The following is a 21,763-nucleotide window of genomic DNA, read 5'->3' on the forward strand; positions in this document are numbered from 1 at the left end:
GGGCTTTTTAAATTTAGTTCTTATTTTTATTGCTTTTTTTGGTGCCCATTTTTATTTTTTATATTTTAATTAAGAGCATTGCTTTGCACCTGACCTTGCAGAGAGGGCTCTAAAGGGTGTCCGTTCTGTGTGCTCCAGAATCTGTGCAGCCCCGAAGCGGACACGGTCGGGATGGGGGCGGGGTGCGGAGCAGGAGGCAGAAGCAGGAGGGGACGGCCGAGGCCGGGGAGGGGAGGGGAGGCGGGAGGGGAGGCGGGAGCCGAGCGGCTCGGCGGGCAGGCGGCGCCAGCCAATCAGGGGAGCGCTCGGGAGCTGCGGCAGCCGGGGCCGCGGAGCCCGGGGCGCAGGAGCGAGGACCGGGCTGGGGCTCTCCGAGGACGGCGGCGACGCGCGGAGCCCTGGGGGTGCCCCTCCTCGCGTCTCGTAAATTAAGTTCCTCTCTGCCCGTTAGGGCAAGTCAGCCAAGGTAAGGCTTCAAGCGATGACACTTTACTCCATAGTGACATTACTATTTTTTTTCCTCCCCCCCACCCCACCCCTGCACAGTGGGGCTGCTTACCGGTCCGAGTCAAAAACAGTATTTGGGGAGATCCTCCTCCCGGATAGGCGGCACAGGATCCGGGCTAAATGGGAAAGTTGTGGCTGATGCTTCGGAAAGCTTGTGGCTAGAATACATTTTTTTTTCCTGGACATTTTCTCATCCAGGAACGTTGCCGTGGAGCCTCTGGAATGTGAGTCTGAGAGCCGGCTGGGTGTCTGTTTATGTTTCTCTGTGGATGCGCCGTTTATGCGCCAGCCCCTGCCCCCGAAGAAGTTGGAAGGATAGTCCGCAAGGCACATTTGAGTCGTGATGGCATCAGATTGAGCTGTCATGTCTGTCTAACTGTGAAAGTGAGGGAGAGCATGGTCAGAAGCGAAACGGGGACGGTGAAACTGAAATTTTGGTAGTGTTTTTTTTTTTTTGTTTTTTTTTTTAATTATTGCCTTGCCAGGATCCTTTAAAATGACATGAGAGCTGGGGTCTGGAAGCGGCAGGAGAGGAAGGCTCATTTTCTCTTTTCTCTCTTCATTCTTTTTTTTTTTCCCCCTGAATTGCTTCCATAAGTGCTTATTAAAGCTTAAGATGAAACTTTTACTTCTTTTAAAGGGCACTATAAATGATGCATAAAAAGGAATTAGGTAGGCTCCTGTGATCAGTAGCACACTTTATTTAGTATATGCCTTTATGTTTGTTAACTCTGATTCATTTCCCTTTCTTAACTTCTTGAACCTGTGGGAATAGCAATTCTTTCTATTAACGGCTGAGTCTAAAAATCACGGTAAAATTGTGCCTTATGCATGCGTGTGTGTGTGTGTGTGTGTGTGTGTGTGTGTGTGTGTGTGTGATGTTTGGCGTACAGATGTGGAACTGGGAAAAACCTGTCATGTAACAGGTGAAAATATACAATTTTATTGGCTAATTGTTACAGTATTTCCTTATATCAATCCTGCTGTACGTAATGAACTTTCAGATTCAGCAAGAGTAAATGCTCCTTGCTATTTCCCTGCTAGAGATCAAGAAATTGTGAAATAAAATTCTTAGCTAAAATATTATGGTCTTCTGTTTGTTCAGGTGATGGCATCACTGCTTTGAGCTGGGAGAGACAGATCAGAGAAAGATTTTATTGTGCAGCCCAATAAATGAATAGATAGATAAATAAATAAATAAATAAATAAGCAAGCAAGCAAACAAATACATAAAATAACCTTAAGCTCTGACAGCGTTTTGGAACCTTCATTTCCACTCCGAGATCACCCACCGATTTCTCAAAGCAGGGGGCTTTCCTTATGTAGTAATTGTTCTCTTTTATTTTAGTGGATTTGTCTTACTGCAGAAAATATTCTAAATCAAGAGTTTGAAGTCCAGACTGGATCTCTGGTGTACTTTGTTGGATGTGGGAGGGAAACACGGGGTGTGATCCTGATCCAGAAGTAGTTCTGCCCTCTCACAGGCTGGTCCAAGCACCAATCATCCGTGCCAGTTTCTTTCCAGCCTCCTGTTAGGTAGTTAATTCTGGGCTTCTTGATAATGAATTAACCTAGTGTTGGTCGGCCCACTCATTCTGTTAATAAGGCATTCATTTAATGCCTTGTTGGATAAGTATTTTATAAACTGTAATACTGATGATTTTCACAGCCATAGCTAACTTAAGAAGGGGAAAGACCAAAGGGGGGGAAAAATGACGCCAATGGTCAAATCTGATTTCCTGACAAGAGAGAGGTAGAACATGAGGATTCACTCTTTTAGATGCCACAGAAATATCCAACTGATGATTACCCAAGAGTGAGGGAAAATATGATAGTAGAAAGAAGGTAGGAGCTGGGAAACTCTAACTGTAACTTTGTCTAGTGCAGGTTGAATATAGTTGGCTATCACAGTTGCAAACGTGGTCAATAGCATCCCGTGCTTGAATAAAATCTGCACATTGGGCAATTGGAAATTATTCCTCCTGATGCTCTGTTTCAGATGGATATAGTGGAGTCATGGGAATGAATGAGTCAGCCCAACTTCATAAATTCTTTAGATGAAGGGTGCTATATATAGTAAATATATAGTACTTTTTGTTGATGTATATAAATATCTTTGTTGTGCTTCATGTTGATTTTTGTGGTCTGATGAATACAAACCACATATCCACAAGTGTGTGTCTCCCACGCGCCCTGCATTTGCCTTGTTCTTGATTAGAAGTTTGAAGTAAACCTCATATATTTGCAACCTGATATAATCATCCTTTAGAATCTGGACATACATATACATTTCAATGGATTTAGGATAAGATATATTGAACTTATTGATCTAAAAAGGTTTACTTACCTCAAATCCCTATTCTTGATACAGGGTAGTTAAGTGAAAAGTGAGAAGAAAACTGGCGAGATTAAAGACTGCAAGTATGTAAGATGCTGTTTTGCTTTTCTGTTTTAACAAGGGCAGGATTTCAAATTTTTTAACTTGCTTAATATATGCCTTTCCTGTAGTTGCATTATACATGCCTATAGAACTATATTTTAGGTAAGGCCTTCTTTTTGTGAAATGCTTTAAATGCTTGTTTATTTTCGAGAGAATGTGAGTAGGGGAGGGGCAGAGAGAAGAGAGGGAGACTCAGAATCCAAAGCAGGTTTTGGGCTCTGAGCTGTCAGCACAGAGCCTGACCTGGGGCTCAAACTCCTGAACCCTGAGATCATGACCTGAGCTGAAGTTGGAGGCTTAACCAATGGAGCCACTCAGGCACCGCTAGGTAAGGGGTTCTTAACCTTGGTGCTATTAATATGGTAGGCTGTAGAATTCTCATGGGTAGGGAGGCTGTCCTGTGCTCGGTAGGATCCCTAGCAGCATCTCTGTTTTCTACCCACACAATACCAGTAGCAGCATCTCCAGATCGTGACAACCAAAAATATCTGCAGGCATTGTTAACTATTTCCTTGGGGGAGGGGGAGGTGACTTGCATCCCTCTCTCCTTGAAAACCATTGCTGTAGGAAAACCTAAAGACTGTGCAGCAAACCATCAGGCAACACATGGTTTGAGGAGGCGACTGCCCAGGTATAGTTCATTCTGGGCGCTCTGTGATGATCCCTCTTCTCTTGCTTGGAATGGATTTCACCTTGTAGATGTTCCATTAAGTTTCTAATGCAAACTATGGAAGTTTGTGTTATCAGTATTGTTTCTTCTGTAAACTGAGAGATTGGGCCGTGTTATCATATGCTATCATTTGTATGAACAAGAAGAAACCCAAAATGAGAAAAAAGAAAATGCACATGTGGAGGTTGAAGACATATTTCTTTTCAATTTTTTTCATATGAGCCTTTACATAAATGTTAAGTAAATGAAAGATACTGATTCTTTCTATTCTGTAATAGCTTTTGCTTTTTTTTTTTTTTGGAGTATGTATATGTTTGGAATGTCAAGAGTGGGTGTTCACACTAGTAATTCCATGTGCTTAGAGTAATTTATAATGTTCAAAGTCTCCAGAAGTAAAAGGAAAACATTTTGATTTTAAAAGCGTAGTTCTTAATAGGTAGTGATGTATGGCACAATAAAAAAACTATTGAGCTTAGTGATTTGACAGAAGAACTTGATCTTGACCTAGATTACTTGTGTTGATGTCTCTTGTATATAGGCCATTTTTCCTCATCTGCAAAAGGAGATAAGAATAGGAATGAGAACCAAATAATACAAGGTGTGAAAATAGGTTGGAGTTTATAAAGATCTACACCAATGTTGGTAAATTGTCATAGATTCAATGTATTTGATGATTTTTTGATGAGAATTGACTCAGCAGACTAAATCTTCCAGCTATTGTGGTTAAATATGATCTATAAGAAATGGCAGCATTTTTGTTTTGTTATTGAAATTCAAGTTAGTTAGCATACAGTGTAGTATTAGTTTCAGGTGTACAATATAGTGATCCAACACTTGCAGAGAACACCCTGTGCTCATTACTAGGGTACTCCTTGGTCCCCATCGCCTATTTAACCCATCCCCTACCCCACCCCTCTGGTAGCCATCAGTCTGTTCTCTATAATTAAGACTCTGTGTCTTGGCTTCTCTCTCTCTCTCTCTCTCTCTGCCCTTTGTTCATTTGTACAAATGTCAGTATTCTTATTTTCTTATGGATGAAGTAAATCATCTTCATTTTGAACGTGTTGTAAGTTATGGATAAACCTCCTTATTCTCTCATTCCCATCCTCCTCCATATTATCTACGTTTATAATTTGTTTAAAAATACAGAAATATGAAATCTAGAATGCATCTTGAACTTTACTCCTTAATAGAATCTATTTAACCATTGTTACCAATTTGGTATGTATTTTCAAAGTCATTTTTAATGAATTCATGTAGATAACTATATATAATTCTAAAATATAGATGTAAATTTAAAGATTCATTTATACACAGATGTATGCATTCATATAAGCATATGCAAACAGATACAATGAACACAGCTCAATATTATACCCAACTAATTTTATAGTGTGTTCACTGTTCCATGTGCGTTTATAGAAAAATCATGACTGTTTAGCAAGAATCCAGGAGACCATTATGACATTTAGCTCTGGTTCAATATTAGGGACACACATTGCTGTACAGCTTTCTCTTCCTATTAGATCAGCATCATTTCATGTTGGTTGATGTCTCTGCCATAGTAAGAGTATACATTTTGAGTATCGCAGGTGATTGTATGGATACAATACCATTTATTTAAGTAATCCTCTATTAAAACATTTTTAATAGTAGAGAAGGTCAGAACAAATTAAATAATTTAGTATCTCTATCATTGCTGTCAGCGTTTTGACTTTTAAGTGTGGCATATGTTCCTGGAAGAGATGTTCAGGAAAATAAATGGGTTTCAGGGAAATATGGGAGCAGGTTTAAGAGGAATATTCACTCTATTGTACTCTGACATACCTGGATATTGCGTCTGTAGATCCCAGAAAATTCCGCTATGTAAACTTCTACACTGTGTGGCTACATCAATTTAGGAAACCTGTTGGTAATCTGAGAATAAAATGAACAAAGTTCAGTTCCTACATGTATGTATTTGAATGAAATATTGAATAAAGTAACTATTTTACTTAACTGAGCTCCCTTAGACTGTGCCTTACCTAATATTTTACTCACACTAAATGGCATGTAATAGATAAATTGCCAGGAAGATGAATTTGGACTTTGCAGATGTTTCCACTGGAAAAACAAAAGGAATTCAACTATCCTTCCCATTTCACTTCTCTTTCTGTGATCACAAGGATCTTCAAATAGATTTTTATTGTCATTATACTTATGCCTTTGGGGCAGTACATATGACTTATGTATGACTATACACAATCCGGTGTGACTAGCTATTTCACTTGATATGATTATTTTCAATCTACCTAATGCCAAAAGTATTTTAAATAAAAATATCTGTCTGAGTGAAACTCACAGTTATCAATGGGATTTAAATGAAGGCTGGATGCCATTTAAACATATTGGATCATCATACAAATAATTTTTGAAACCAATGTTAGCAAAGGTGTGATAAAACCCTTATTTATAGTTATCTCTTGTGGAAGTGAAAATTAATATACCAATTTTGAAAAGCAATTTTCAGTCCATGGCCAGAGGTGGGAAAAGGCAGACTTCCTATGTGGAACTTGTGAGAATAAACCAATAAGAAATAATACAAAGTATCAAAATATAAAGAAATCATTCAAGAAGTTAAACTTAACAGTTTAAATCAATCTGAATATGATAAATTGGTGGAACCTGAATATTAAACTAACATAAAATTTGTATATAATTTATTTATTTATATTTTTATAGTTTGTTTATTTTGAGAGAGAGTGTGAGTGGGGCCTCCCATTGGCCCTCCATGTCATGAACTGCGGCATCATGACCAGAGCCAAAATCTGTAGTCAGACACTTAACCGACAGCCGTTGAGTTGGATAATGTGCTGCTACAAAAATGTGTATCTCCCAATTTTTCTGTACTGTTTATATATTTAGTCATGTCAAATTAGCATTTTTAGCTTCCATGTGATACAATTTAATGAACCATGAATATACAAACAAACTATTTTAGTTTTATGCAATTTGTTGCTTTTTCAGAGAACCTGTTTATTGGCTGATTGGTTCTCTCTAAATATATAAATATAAATATAAATATATATATTTAGATTAAAGATATAACATATTTATATATTTATATGTATAATCCAAAATATTATTCAGTAAGATTAATATAAATATAAATAAATATGAATCTATATATTTAGATATAAACTATAGTATATTTATATATTTTTATATATAATATTATTCAGTAAGATTAATATAAATATAAAGAAATATGAATCTATATATTTAAGTACATATTATATATAATATATTTATATATGCATTTATGCATATAAACATTTATATATATACACACATATATATTTATAAATATGTATAAAATCCAAAAGATTATTCAGTAAGCTTTTCAATTCTGGTGATTGAAATTCTCCCTCTAAGACAATTTATCATAGTTTTAACGCAAAAATAGTCATGCTAAATACTAAATTGTATTTTACTATATTAAATATTAAATTCATTTATGTAAGTTACATTCTATTTGAGAAGAGCAATGTTATACAAGGGAAATAATATATTACTGATAGATAATGCCGTTATTGAGGGGGTAAATCAAAGTGGGATGTGGAATGAAGATTTTGAAGAAGAAAATTTTAGTTTATATTTTGGCTTTTACAGCTTGGAAGCCCTCACTAAGCAGGTGACATTGAATAAAGCCCTGGGGGCAGTATGGTTATGGACAAAACTGATATCTGATAACACCCCATGCAGAGTGAAAAGCAAGTACTGACTTGAGGAGAAACATGCATGGCCTATAGAAGAATAGCAAGAATGCTAGAATATTTGGGATGAAGTCACAGAAATGGGGCATAGAAGGAGATGTCATTAAGAGACTATGGAAACCAGATTGTGTATAGATTCTGTAGATCAGTATTTGGTCATTGTATTTTTTCCTGGGAGATTTGGGGTAGTCTTAGATATTTCTGATCAGAGAAATGACTTGATCTCATATCTGCCATGTTAGGTGGTAAAGGAAGTTGAAGAATACAGAAAGGAGTAAGGTGACTAATCAGCTACATTTCAACAAGGAACTCTGGCCACATGGTAGCAACTGGACTGAAGGGGAGCTAGAAATGGAGAATTCAATAGTCGAATTATTTCAATAATTTGGAGGAGAAAAGATGGTGACTTGCAGCAGAGTGAAAGCAGTGGAGGTGGGAAAAGAGGTGTATCTTGAAATCAAAGCTGACAGGACTTGACACTGTGTTGTATTTAGGGGAGTGGGGGACAGTGAGGGTAAAGGGTACATTTTGTTTGCTCATCTTGAGCATTAGAAGGATGAAGTTGCTGGGACACAGACCTGACTCAGTTGGGAGAGGCTGTGACTGTTGATCTCAGGGTCATGAGCTCAAGCCCCACATAGTGCTTTAAATAATAGAGATTATTTAAGGAAGAATAACGAAGGAGAAGGAGAAGGAGAAGAAGGTAGTTGCTATCTCTAAGGGAAGAAATTGAGCTGTACAAAGTTTGACCCAGGAAGGAGGACAGGCGGTTAGATATGAAGAACTAAATTATGTATAGTTTTAGACTGAGATGGCTAAGTAGGGCGTGGAGTCAGGTGAAGACACACCTGTGGGGTTCAGATGAGGGCCATCTATAACCTGCAGGTAGGAAATCAGGAGCCCACCTCCATAGACCGCATTTAAAATGAAGGGTTTGGACGTGAATGAAAAGATGCAAAACACAAGGCCAGAACCTGGAGCAATCTGACACAGATAGGACGGGCATGGAGAAACTCCAGCACACCAGACTGAGAACAGAAGCTGGAGAGGGAGAAGGAAACCCCACCAGTGAAGGTGAATTTCAAGGAAGAGACTGTCTTGAACAACCTTTTAAATTATTGAAATGGAAACTTCCCAAAACCTATAAACATACACATTTTGGATATTTCATTATAGGTATTAAGAAGTCATTTCCTTAATTTAAAAAAACTGTTCACTTTTGAAGGACTTTATTCATTATATTTGCTTTTGAATTTTTTTAATATTTATTTATTTTTGAGACAGAGCACTAGTGGGGAAGGGACAGAGAGGGAGGGAGACACCGGATCCAAAGCAGGCTTCAGGCTCTGAGCTGTCAGCACAGAGCCTGGCATGGGGCTCGAACTCATGAGATCATGACCTGAGTTGAAGTAGGTTGCCTAATGGGCTGAGCCACCCAGGTGCCCCTAGAAGTATTACTTTTTAGATCTGACAAATATGTAATATAAAATATATGTAATTGACTAATGACTGAATATTTTGCTTTCTTCCAACCCCAAATTATTCTTTAAATATGTATTTTTATTCTACAAGCATTTCAAAAAATAGATGAAATCTCCTATAGCCAATATTCTAATTAGGGAACTGTATGTTTTTTACCTTGCTTTCCTGCTTGTGATTTAAGCCCAGTCTTTGAAGTGCATGCGAACTGTATAAAGAACCCAGATATGAATCTACAGTTTCAGCTGCAGGTATAAGGTGACTAGTGAAATAATGAAACTTATCTTGGAGCAAATATGCAAGATTATTATAGTAGTAGATTTTTATCAATGATGCTCACAACAACTCTTTCACCAACTGCTCTATGATTCACACATGTGCGCACACACACAACTAATCACATTCTGTTTCTTTTATTTTTTAAATTTTTTATGTTTATTTTTGAGAGAAGGAAGGGAGAGAGAGAGAGAGAGAGAGAGAGAGAGAGAGCGAGCAAAAAAGCAGGAGGAGGGCAGAGAGAGAGAGGAAGATAGAATCCCAAGCAGGCTCCATACTGTCAGCACAGAGCCTGAGGCAGGGCTTGAACCCATGATCCGTGAAATCATGACCTGAGTCAAAACCAACAGTTGGATGCTTAACCGACTGAGCCATCCAGGTGTCTTTTTTTTTTTTTTAATAAAATTTTTAGGGGCACCTGGGTGGCTCAGTTGGTTAAGTGTCCAAATTCGGCTCAGGTCATGATCTCACGGTTCTCATGGGTTCAAGCCCCACGTCAGGCTCTGTGCTGACCACTAGCTCAGAGTCTGGAGCCTGTCTTCAGATCCTGTGACTCCTTCTCTCTCTGACACTCCCCTGCTCACACATGTCTCTCTCTCGCTCTCAAAAATAAATAAAAACATTAAAAAACATTATTAAATAAAAATTTTAATGCTTATTTATTTAAGAGAAAGGGAGAGAAAGGACGGGAATGAGCTGGGGAGGGGCAAAGAGAGGGACACACAGGATCTGAAGCAGGCTGCAGGCTCTGAGCTTTCAGCACAGAGTCCAATATGGGGCTTGAACTCATGAACCATAAGATCATGACCTGAGTTAAATTTGGATGCTTAACCAACTGAGCCACTCAGAGGAGCCACTTCTGTTTCTTAATCTACCAGAAGAATCAGCTTGATTAACTAGCACTTTATCAACAAAGCTTCACTTGAATTGTTTATAATCTCAGATAAATGAAGTGCTTTAACTTTTGAAAGTCAGTTTTATGAGGGAAGTTACAATAATACCTTGAAAAATTTAAAGACTTGGACGAGGGTTGTGTGTGGTCATATGGACGGCTAGTATGGTGAGCAGAATAATGATTCCCAGAGATGTTCAGTCCTAATTCCTGGAAGCTGTGAATATGTTAGATGACAGAGGACGATGAAGACGAGATGTGAGGGGCACCTGGGTGACTCAGTAGGCTAAGTGACTGACCTTGATGTAGGCTCAGGTCATGATCTCCTGGCTCCTGAGTTCAAGTCCCAGGCTAGGCACTGCCATGCAGTGTGGAGCCTGTTTGGGATTCTCTCTCTTTCCTTTTTCTGCCTCACTCCCATATGCATGCATTGCTCTCTCAAAATAAGTAAATACACAGATAAACTTAAAAAAGAATCTAGATGGAAATAAGGTTGCTAATCAGCTAATCTAAAATAGGGAGATGACCCTGGATGATCCCGGTAGGTCCTCTGTAATCACAGGGTGGGGGCTCCTGGGCGGCTCAGTTAATCATCCCTCTCTTGATTTTAGCTCAGGTCATGATCTCAGGGTCTTGAAATGGAGCCCCACATTGCGCTCCTCATTAGGCATGGAGCCGGTTTAGGATTTTCTCTCTCCCTCTACCGCTCTACCCCCAATAATAATAATAAAAGGAAGTAGAAAAAGGAGGCATATGGGGGGACAGAATGATGATATTTGAGAAGAATTCCAAGCTGCTGCTGCTGGCTAGGAATGCAGAGGAAGAGGACAGAGCACTAAGAACCATGAGAAGCCGCTAGAAACCGGAAGAAGGCAAAGGTTCTCCCCTAGAGCCTTTAGAGAGGAGTGTGGCCCCACTGACACTTTTATTTTAGTGCAGTTATGACTCATTTCAGACTTCTGACCTAAAGAATTATAATAACTTTGTAATGTCAGAGGCTACTAAAATTGTGGTGTTTTGGTGCAAGAGCAATGGGAAACTGATATAGCAAGTCTAAGAAGCAGTTCTAAGTTCTGCCTTTTATAAATAAATCATGTGAATTTTCAGAAAACAAAGGTATAGAATATTATTGAATATATAATAATTATACCATTACTCTGAGATTGTTATATTGCTCGACATTATACATTGCTGAAAAAAATCAAACCAGAAGGATGTTTTCTAAAGCAGAATGTAAAGTATAATTATCCCTAATTAAAGAAAACAATGTATCTAATGTGTACTTTTCTTGTCCCCAATAAGTACATTGTACTTCTACTAATATGAGTATATTGGGCTTTTGGTTCCTGTGTCCAAATATGATTTAAAGAGTATCAAATTCTTGGGGTGCCTGGATGGCTCAGTCAGTTAAGCATCCAGCTTCGGCTCAGGTTTTAGAGTTTGAGCCCCACATCACCTTCTGTGCTGACAGCTTGGAGCCTGGAGCCTGCTTTGGATTCTATGTCTCTCTCTCTCTCTCTCTCTCGCCTTCCTTTGTGCTCGTTCTCTCTCTCAAAAGTAAATAAACATTATTTTTTTTTTAAAAAAAAGAATGTCAAATTCTTTTGTACAGCTCTTTTAGGTAGTTTATTCACTATTGTAACAATACAAACAGCAACTTGTAAATTTTAGGTTAAAAATAGAATGTGTAGCAAAGTCAACCACCTCCCCCCCTTTTTTTTACTTTTATAGTAGGAAATATTCAACTTTTAAGCAACATCATTTTATAAAAAGCAGATTTCACTTTGATAAGTCATTTCATAGCTTAGAGGCTATACAGATATAACCTGGTATGATTAACAAAGATGGATTTCGAATGAGAATATGGAAATTTGTTTCTTACTGATCTGTCTTTAAATGAGTGAATGAGATGACTCCGAAGTAGGGAAAAAGTTATTTAGTCTCCCATTCTGAATGTCTCTTCCTCATGTTTAAAGCATAACATTTGTAGGAATGTTCACAAAAAAATGTTGAGCATATTTCGAGCATATAAAAACTAAAAGAATGGAGTAAAGCAAAACTTCTAGTAGTATGTGGCTAATTACAATTTTCATTCAATCTTTGAAATGTCCCGGGCATATCATTTGCTCTTACGTCGTTACAAAAGCCCTATTCAGCATACAGTTCTAACAGTGACAGTTGACCTGCTCACCCACACTTGGATCATTGCAGAGCAGTGGGAAAAACCAAATGAGTGAGGCACACCAGTCTCCCCTAAGCTAACTGTCTGGTGATATTGGAGGCATTGGGGGAAAAAAATGTTTCTCTGAGCTTCCACATTCTTGATCTCAGTTTTGTGATTTGCTCTCAAAGTCTCTGGTTGGCCACCCAGGGGCAGAACCCACTCTGAGTTATGTGTCCATCCCTGGCACATAATCAATGGACATTTCATTTTCTTCTTAAATGTTTTGCTTTTCTGATTTATATTCATTCTGTTAATTCCTTAAATGGGAGATGCTCAGTTTAAGTCAACTGATAAGATTAACAACTTACTTTTCTTCTTTTCCATCCCCTACTCAGCTGAAGTATCCCAAAATTAGAATTTTTACCCAACAACCTTTATACATCTGTAAATAATGTGTGAACATATATATGTGAACATATATGTGCCTATAGATATATGCATATAGACTTTTTTCTACTTATTGTAAAGGTAGCATGTGATTTTACTGCATAATACATTTTTACATAAAATCAGAACACTAAACTCTCTATAAATCAATAATATCAGTCTGAATCTTCCCCATCTTCATTGTCTCAGGATTAATTTGTTTCCAGCCCTGCTTCTGTCTGTATGTCCTTCCACACTACATCTCTTTTCTCTTTTGTCCTTCTTCATACAGTCTGGAGCATGTGGCCTACACAGTAGGATTTTTTTTCCCCTCATAGTTCTAGAGGCTGGTAAGTCCAAGATCAAAGTGCTCACTAATTCACTTAACGGGCAAGTGCTCTCCTTGAACTTCCTGCTTACAGATGGCCATTGCCAGGTCCTCATATGGCAGAGAGCATGCTCTCAGATGTCTGTCTGTCCTTATAAGGTCACTATTCTCATATGAGGGCCACCCTCATGACTTCATCTAAATCAAATTGCCTACCCAAAGGCCCTTCTCCAAATACCATCACGCTGAGGGGGTAGGGCTTCCGCTTAGGGATTTTGGAGGTACACAGGTCAGTCCACAGCAATGGTTCCTTCTTCTTCTTTTCCTATTTTCAACTCTTTTTAAAATTATTTTTATTACTATTATTATTTTGAAACACCCTATTTCTTCCCTCTGCCATTCTTTATCCTTCTAGTAATTCCAATCTCTTCAATATGTTCCAGTCCTCATGGACCTCTTTCTCCAGGACCTTATGTGACTTCTAAGAATAGCCCTGATATAGATCTTTGTTGTTCGGAAACTCTTAAAAATACCGGAAACTAAGTCTACACTCCTTCCCTTAAATGTTTCAGGTGACCATCATCAATTAGGTCATTTTTCAAGATAGCGTGTGTATGTATATACACACACACTCACTCTCTAAATGTAAATACATGTAAATATGCAGAGAATAAGATATATGATTCTTATATGCATGCAGATAATTTATTGTTATTATTATTATTATTATTATTATTATTTTAGAGAGAGAGTGCCAGTGGCATGGTGGGTAGGGCTAGAGAGAGAAAGACCCTTAGTATGCATAACACCCAACACAGAGCCCCGTGTGGCGCATGGCCTTGGTCCCACAATCCCCAAATCCTAGAGAGAAAATCATGACATGAGCTGAAATCTTGAGTCAGACACTCAACTGTCTGAACCACCCATGCACCCTATGTATTATCTTTCTCTCAACTCGTTTTCCTATAATTATGTAGGATGCCCACATCTGTGACATTTTGCATTGTCCATGATATCTAGAGACTCTTTTCCCTGGATTTATTAAAAGCATGACATAAAGTGAAATTTAAAATTATTTATTTCAGAGTTTTTAAAACAGAATTTCTGGAAGTTTCATTAAGAAGAATGTACTTGCATCCATTTATCATTCACTTGAATAATAAAAGAACCCAGGAAATGGCAATCGGTAGCATGTGTATCACTGGTTGGAAACTGTCAAGGCATGAATCACCCTTTCAGATGAAATGTTCTCACTGACTTTGAAGGATGCTCTCGTGTGACTCTGGAGATGTGTAGCCATTGGGAACAGCTTGTTTTTCTGAGAAAACATCTCACTCTATTTCCAGTCCAGTGCTAAGGAGGATTTCATGTGTATGCAAAAAGGTATTTTTAACACAAATTTGGTATTAGCATCGTGAAATTGCTGACTCTTCCGAGTGTAAAATTGTGGCTTTCAGAAAGAAGTAAACTGGGATACTCTGTCAGCGTCCTGGAAATGATACCCATTCTTTACTAAAGGAAATGCCAAACATTTAAAATGAAAAAGCAACACATTAACTCAATGAAAAGGCTAGATTGTTCTAATCAATAAACTATACAAGAGTAGTTTATTCTTGGCTGATACTTAGGTCTCTAACGATACCAACCAAAAAAAGTATTCTTTACAAAGTTTTGATTTTTCAAAAGACATGAAATATTTAACATAACAACTGCTTCACGTCAGGTTGTGTTCAGTGGTTATTGATCTTTCAGCTCTAAGTAAATACTAATTCAGAGCTTATGTTACAGATGTTTATCAAAGTGCACATTTCTCCTGGGTGTTCCACAATTTATTTTTCTGCATGTTAATTTCTTTCCAAAACCAGTACCTTCCCTCCCATTTATTGCCTTTCATTAAAAAATTACTGCTTAAGATGGGGACTCTGGCTGGCTCAGTTGGTTAAGCATCTGACTTCTGCTCAGGCCATGATCTCACGGTTCCTGGGTTCGAGCCCCACGTCGGGCTCTGTGCTGACAGCTCAGAGCCTGGAGCCTGCTTCAGATTCTCTGTCTCCCTCTCTCTCAGCCACTCCTCTGCTCACACTCTGTCTCTCTCTCAAATATAAACATTATAAACTACTGCCTAAGAAAATTAGCATTTTATAAAATACAAATATAACACATTTTGGTAAAATATATTGCAGTGGAGAAAATATGAATCTATTATAATCTTTTATTGAACATAGACTTCATATACTGAAAAAGTTGGGAAACTAATGTGTATTTCAAACTTAGATTTCAATTAACTTATTAATTATATATTTATCATTATATAAATTACCATTTGTAATTTATTTGTATGTGCGTAGTTAGTCATGCTAACTGGAAGTCTTTTCTGGGACTTCTGGATGTTGGGCAGATATTATTATCTTCATTTGTGTAAAGTCATTTCCTACAAGTTCACAGATTTGTCCAGTGGGGCATACTTCAGGGTAGCTGAATCACAATGGAGCCTGCCCCCTCCTCTTCCATCCTTTATACCTCATCACCAGCCACACTTCATACCTCCTTGACCCTGGACCTCAAGTTGATGGTCGCTACTCCTCTAACAATTATAAACTTTCTAAAACCGTGGGACAGTTACTATCTCAGGCCATGTCCCCCAAATCTGTACATGACCTGGTACCTAAATTCTAATTCCTTTTCTCTGCTCAAATTATAATGAAAGGGCATCCCTGCTGCTACCACACCCAGTTCTTAGTACCCCAACTCCACAGACCTGCCCTCTTTCCTCTTAACTGATTGTATCATCATATCATCCTTTCCTAACAGATCAAATTCTATATATTCAGTATACCAAGTTCTATACACACACACACACACACACACACACACACACACACACACATACATATATATACACACATATATACACATGTATATATATGTACATATATATACACACATATATACACATGTATATATATGTACATATATATATACACCTCTAAAATATATTTAAATATATCTTATATAGCTGTATTTCATATATGCTGGTCTCACACTAATTCAAATCACTACAACTTCTTCTGCAATGATCTCCTCCCATTTGCTTTCATCAGCAAATGCTGTTCTTAAATTCTCTATGATATACCAGCTAGCAGTAACTTCTTAAAAATATAAATCAGTAGATGTTGTTATCCTCTTTCAAAACCCTTCAAAGAAGCTCAATTTTATGTATAAGAAAAGACTACTTAAGTTCTCGTCAAGGCCTCTAAAGTCTGATATGACCTCACACAACCTCCCTCTCCAACTTGATCCTCACTTATATCCACCAAACTGTACTATCATGCTTTCCCGTCTTCATATATGCCAAAACTTCCTTGGAGCACTTGAACATATTATTATTTTTTATTTTTGTCTGAAATGGCCTTCTCTCCTATGTTTCTATGGCTTTACCTTCATCCTTCATGTTTAATCTTATCCAATTAAAAATAATGCCTTTTTCCCTAAAGTAGCTATCTGTTACAGTAGCCTATTTTCTCATGTTCTTCAATGCTATTTTTAAAATTAATTTACTCTTTTTTTTATCACCTCCAAGTAGAATGTAAACCCCAGTTGAACCAAGATCTTGCTTTTCATGCACCTTTGGATCTCCAGTGCTTAAAATATTGCTTGGCACATAGCCCAGAATATATTCCATAAAATATAAGACAAATATATTCCTAGACTGTAATTGAAATAGGTCAGGCTTTTAGAAATAAACTTTAAAAACATAATTGAAGTGTACATGGAAGATACTACATAAATCATGTGCCTACAGATAAATTACTGCAAGTTGAACATAGTAAAACAGAGTATTGCCTGCATTTCGGAAACCTTGCATATGTTCACTGCCTCTCTCTCTTCCCAGATGTAACGTTTTTTCCTTCTGACATCTTACAATATTGATGAATTTTGTCTTTGTATTTTCTATAATGTGAATCAGTTTGGTTCTATTGTATTCAGCTTCTGAACATTACTCTTTTATAAAGCATTCATTTTGTTGATTAAATCAGTAGGATTTTTTTAGTTTTTTAACTTTTTTTGTTATTGTAGATTATTCCATTGTATGAATATACCGTAAGTCATCCATTCGGCTGTTGGGCATTTAGCTGTTTCCAGTTACTATTAAAAATAATACAACTATGAACATTCTTGTCTTTGAAATCTAGAGGACACGTGCATGCATTTTTATCGTGGTATACTGGGAATGAAATGCTGTGTTGTGGGGTATATTTATGTGAAACCTTAATAGTTGCAGCCTAATACTTTTCCGAAGTGGTTGTACTAATTTACACTCCCACATCATTGTACAAAAGTTATCCTTATTATTGTTAATCTTGTTAAGTTTAGTCTATCAGGAAGGTATCTAGAGATATTTCATTGTGTTCTTCCCTAAACTATATTTTTTAATATTTAAAACTACAGTAAAATTAAGAAAATAATGCATTAGTATTCGTGTTCCACAATTGAATTTACCAGTTGTTTTTATTTGTCCCTTTAACTTGTTGGTAACTAGATATCTTTAATTTTATGGCCATTTGAAAACAACTTTTAGGGATTAGATGCAGGCTTTTAATGATAAGAAATTGAAAGCCTTTCTGAATGTGTAGATTTGGCAATTTTGAAATTCTCTGAACCTGTTTTTTATTTACCTTAACAGTTCTCCAAGTAAAATGGCAAAATGCAAAATAAATAAAATGTAGTAAGTATACTTATTTCAGATGTTAGAGAAACAAATTATGCTTTGTAGCTTGTGAGGATAATCTATAAATGAGAAAAGCAAAGGCCATGAGAAAAATAAATGAGCTCATCCATTTTGTTTATCGTATTTAAAACTTGAATCAGGCTTCAAATGTCATTGCTAGATAATACCACCATTGGGACAAAAGAAGAATATTACCATTTTTTTCTTCTATCTTTCATAAGTTAGTACACAAATGGTTATTGACAAAGAGAGGGTGGCAGTTACCATGACAGAAAGCAAATGTTTGCATTTTTTTAAGTTAAACACTTCTCTCATGTTTTTAAAGCCCATTGGCATAATGGGGACAGCCATCGAGTTTGTACTCTGCTCATCTTTGAAAGGAAGTTCTGATGATATATTTCATATCTATTGCCATAAAATCTTTGTTAGGGACATTGGATTTTTAATCTTTAATTAGATTGATAAGAAATGTGTATCATTAAAATCTTATACCAGCTCTGGACAAATGAGAAAGGACAAACCATCATTGTGAAATATTGAGTTAGTAGTTATTGTTATACTAGGAAAAGTTTGTTTTTAATATATTTACTTATAGACAAGCATTTTGGATATTTGTCATATATTCTCAGTATAAGAAAATTTACTTCCTTTTGATCTGAGAGAGTTGCATTTAATCAATAAATATGTTTTGTTTTAATTTGATTTATCTTAAAAATCATCCTATTAAAATAATAATAAATAGTAAAACATATACTTTAGAATAAAATCTAAAGGTAAGAAAGACATGCTCTAGCAGCTAGAGATGGAATATGAGATCATTCTACAAACTTTAATAAGCTATTTTATTTTTTTGCAAAACAGAACCATTCAGTTCTCAATATTCTTAATTATATGATTCTTTTAAAAAATGCCTGTTTTAACTCTATATATCAATAAATTATCTTCACTAGAAATTCTAATTAGATTGTTTCCATTATTATTTAAAATACCAAAATGATCTTGCATGGCTAAGCAAATAATCTTTTTAAAGTGCTAATACACATCTCCAGATTAAAGATGATTTTGAATATGTAAATAAATACATTACAGTTATTTTCTCTGCTAAGATTTCAAAAATATTGTTATGAACTGCATCCCATGAGCCTGATGAGCTCATGAGCATAGCACTTCGATTTTATTCTTTGCAGTTGGCATCATTTTCTCACAAAACCACATAGCCTTTCAAAATACAAAGAAATATGGTATTAGTTTCAAATACTTGAGATAGTAAATTAGAGGGTTTCTTGAACTATATAGCAACTAACCTGATTATATTTTAAATTTGTAATTTTCTTTTTATATGTGACACTAAAATTTTAAAAATGCTATGTAAAAGTATAAAATACTTAACATATACCTTGGAACAAAAGGGTATCCCATCTTATTGATAGATTGCAAATATTAAAATTAATATTTATTATAAATTTAAACACTCCTGGACATGGTAATATCTGTAGGTTTTAGGGGAATGTTTTTTAATACTTTCTACTATAATTGTATTTATTATTTATTGATTGATTTGCCTCTTTCTCACTTTTTAGTCCTTTTTTGCCTCCTTGCATCTCTAGGCGTCCCCAATGCTCTTTTAATGGCCATTTGCTTCTATGTATTTGTACTCCCTTGTTCAGCTCCTCAACTTTCATGGTGCTCACTTGTGATTTTATGACTCCATGTATCTAGCACTGACCCTTAACTTCTGATCTGATCCTTTATTTCCAATAATGAACAGACTTCTACCATGTTATCCTGTTCTTTCCCTCAAACTTATTAGGTATATAACATTATTAGATTTATAGTACTAGATGTTGACTTATAACAGGGTGCTAATTTCTAAACTATTTAGCACTGCTCTTTGTGGATCTAGCAATATTGATTTTTCTTATGATTTAAATATAAACAATAGGTATTATGCCTTCTTTTACTTTTCTGAGACCAACGGAATGTAGCATAAAGAGTGTCAGGTTTCAAATCAGTCAGAAATTCTTTTGCAGCTTGATTACATTAATATTTGTATCACCACAGGCACATTATTTAATTTTCTATTTATAAAATTGCACAGCACTGAGAGGATTAAAATGTGGTGTTTCCAGCACAGCTCAGTTTCAGGTGTAGAGAGGCACTCAGTAAAACATGGGTCTTCATCATTTCTGTTCCAGCAGTTAATCTTCTGATTTTTCTATTTATATCATTGACAGCAAGTCAGAAAGCCTGAAGTAATAGTTGGATATTCCTTCTCCAATTTGATTCCAGTTCTATCATTTTATTCATTAATGTGTCTTGTAGATAATCAAATTTTCTGTATTCCAATGACCAGCACTGGGCATTATCCTTAATCTGGTTTATTTGGCTTACAATACTTCTTACTGCATTTCTTCTCTTTTCAATTTTTTTTTATCATTCTTCCATTTTTTTTTAATGACATAAGTGTTCTACAAACTGCTAGAGGCCAAACATCACATGATTACTTTCTACTGTATGTCATACAGGTCTGATGATGTTTTATGTGAATGATACATATTTTAATTGGTTGGTTTGCAAATAACATCAATTATTCTATTTTGACACTTAGATAGGATGCATACTCAATTATGATTATACTTTTTGTTACCTAGGTATATTTTATTTTATTTTAAAAATCAACCCTATCAAAATGTGAGAATATTCTAAAATAACTGTAAAGCAGCTCACCAGAATCATTAATTAAATGCATTGCCTTAATGTATTTATTATTGACTACATGACTAAGTATGCACATAGCTCTTGAGAATAATGACTTGCAGTTTGTTAATGGGAAGGGAAGTTTATCTAAAAATGCCAGTTTTTGAACTCATTTCAATGAGTAGAATATTCAACAACTAGAATATGCTTATTAAAAAAAGAGAAAAAGTTGTTTTTCTTATTGAATGATGTGGTAATTCTAATTTTTTAGACATTTTTTATTAATATAGCATTTTATATCTTTCATATATAATATAGAGAAAATAAAACATCAATACTCTCCAATCAGAATATAAAATTATATGTATAACTAATGCGATATTAAAATGTGATAAACTTTTCCTTTTCTTATCCAGATTTATAAGCTATTAATCTTTTCTCAGGCTTCCATATTTCTAATTATTAAAGATTAAAAGCCCAACTAATATCCATAAAAGCTATGCCATATTTCTTTTCTGAGCAAGAGCATTATTGGAAATATTATGTATATCATATCATAACTGGATTAAATAATCAGAATATAACGCCTGCTCAGAAATAGCATATAGTATGTTGTAATTGACCAGTTACCTCCACTTATGTGGTTAGAAGTAATCTATTGTCTTTTTCTTCATATATTAAATCAAAATCAGGATGCAAAGTAGTCCATTCAAAATAAAACTATTTTTGCCTTCCTGAAAACACTTTTTTTTTTAAAAGAAAGCTACATACCATCTGTTCAATATTTACTATAGGTATTGACAATGTAGCAAAAGGAAACCAAATGTTGTGTTTCACTCTCATCTACCTCCTTCCTCAGTCCTGCAAATGTCTTCACTGGGACAGATGTAGCCCCTGATTGACTTGGAGGGCAATACATTAAGAGATTCTGTTCTCCGCTAACACTTCCACAAAAGAGTGAAACAAATCTAGATTTTTCTATTCCTCTTGGTTTTTTCCTTGTTTTTTTCCCCTTAAACCTAACCACACGAGGACATCTAGCCCACAGGACAGTGATCTCCTGTACATTCTTCGTACTACCCTCATTGATCAGCAGAGTGAAAAAAAATATATCTAAAAAGTCAATCCCATAATTCTAGCTTAAATAGGTACTTAAGTGGTACTTTACTAATATATAATGCTATTAATATTATTTTCATTGTGTTTCTCTATACTAGGAAAATTTGCTATAAGATTTTTAAAATATGCTAGTTATTTGATATTAGCCCTTTATCTGATATGTCATTTGCAACAATCTTTTCCCATTCTGTCGGTTGCCTATTAGTTTTCTTGATTGTTTCCTTTGCCTTGCAGAAGCTTTTTATCTTGATGAAGTCCCAAGGGTTCAGTTTTGCTTTAAT

General features: G+C 35.9%; 1 protein-coding gene across 1 annotated transcript in view; it reads left to right on the forward strand.

The window, feature by feature from the left end:
• The first annotated feature begins 336 nt into the window (after window positions 1-336).
• The window catches only part of CDH18 (cadherin 18), a 497,699-nt gene continuing 476,272 nt past the window's right edge, over window positions 337-21,763 (forward strand). Inside the window, exon 1 of the mRNA XM_029941281.1 lies at window positions 337-466. The gene's annotated coding sequence lies outside the window, so the exon portion shown is untranslated. The remainder of the gene's footprint in view (window positions 467-21,763) is intronic.

Source organism: Suricata suricatta, chromosome 6 (assembly GCF_006229205.1).
Source record: "Suricata suricatta isolate VVHF042 chromosome 6, meerkat_22Aug2017_6uvM2_HiC, whole genome shotgun sequence".
NCBI classification, from domain to species: Eukaryota; Metazoa; Chordata; class Mammalia; order Carnivora; family Herpestidae; genus Suricata; species Suricata suricatta.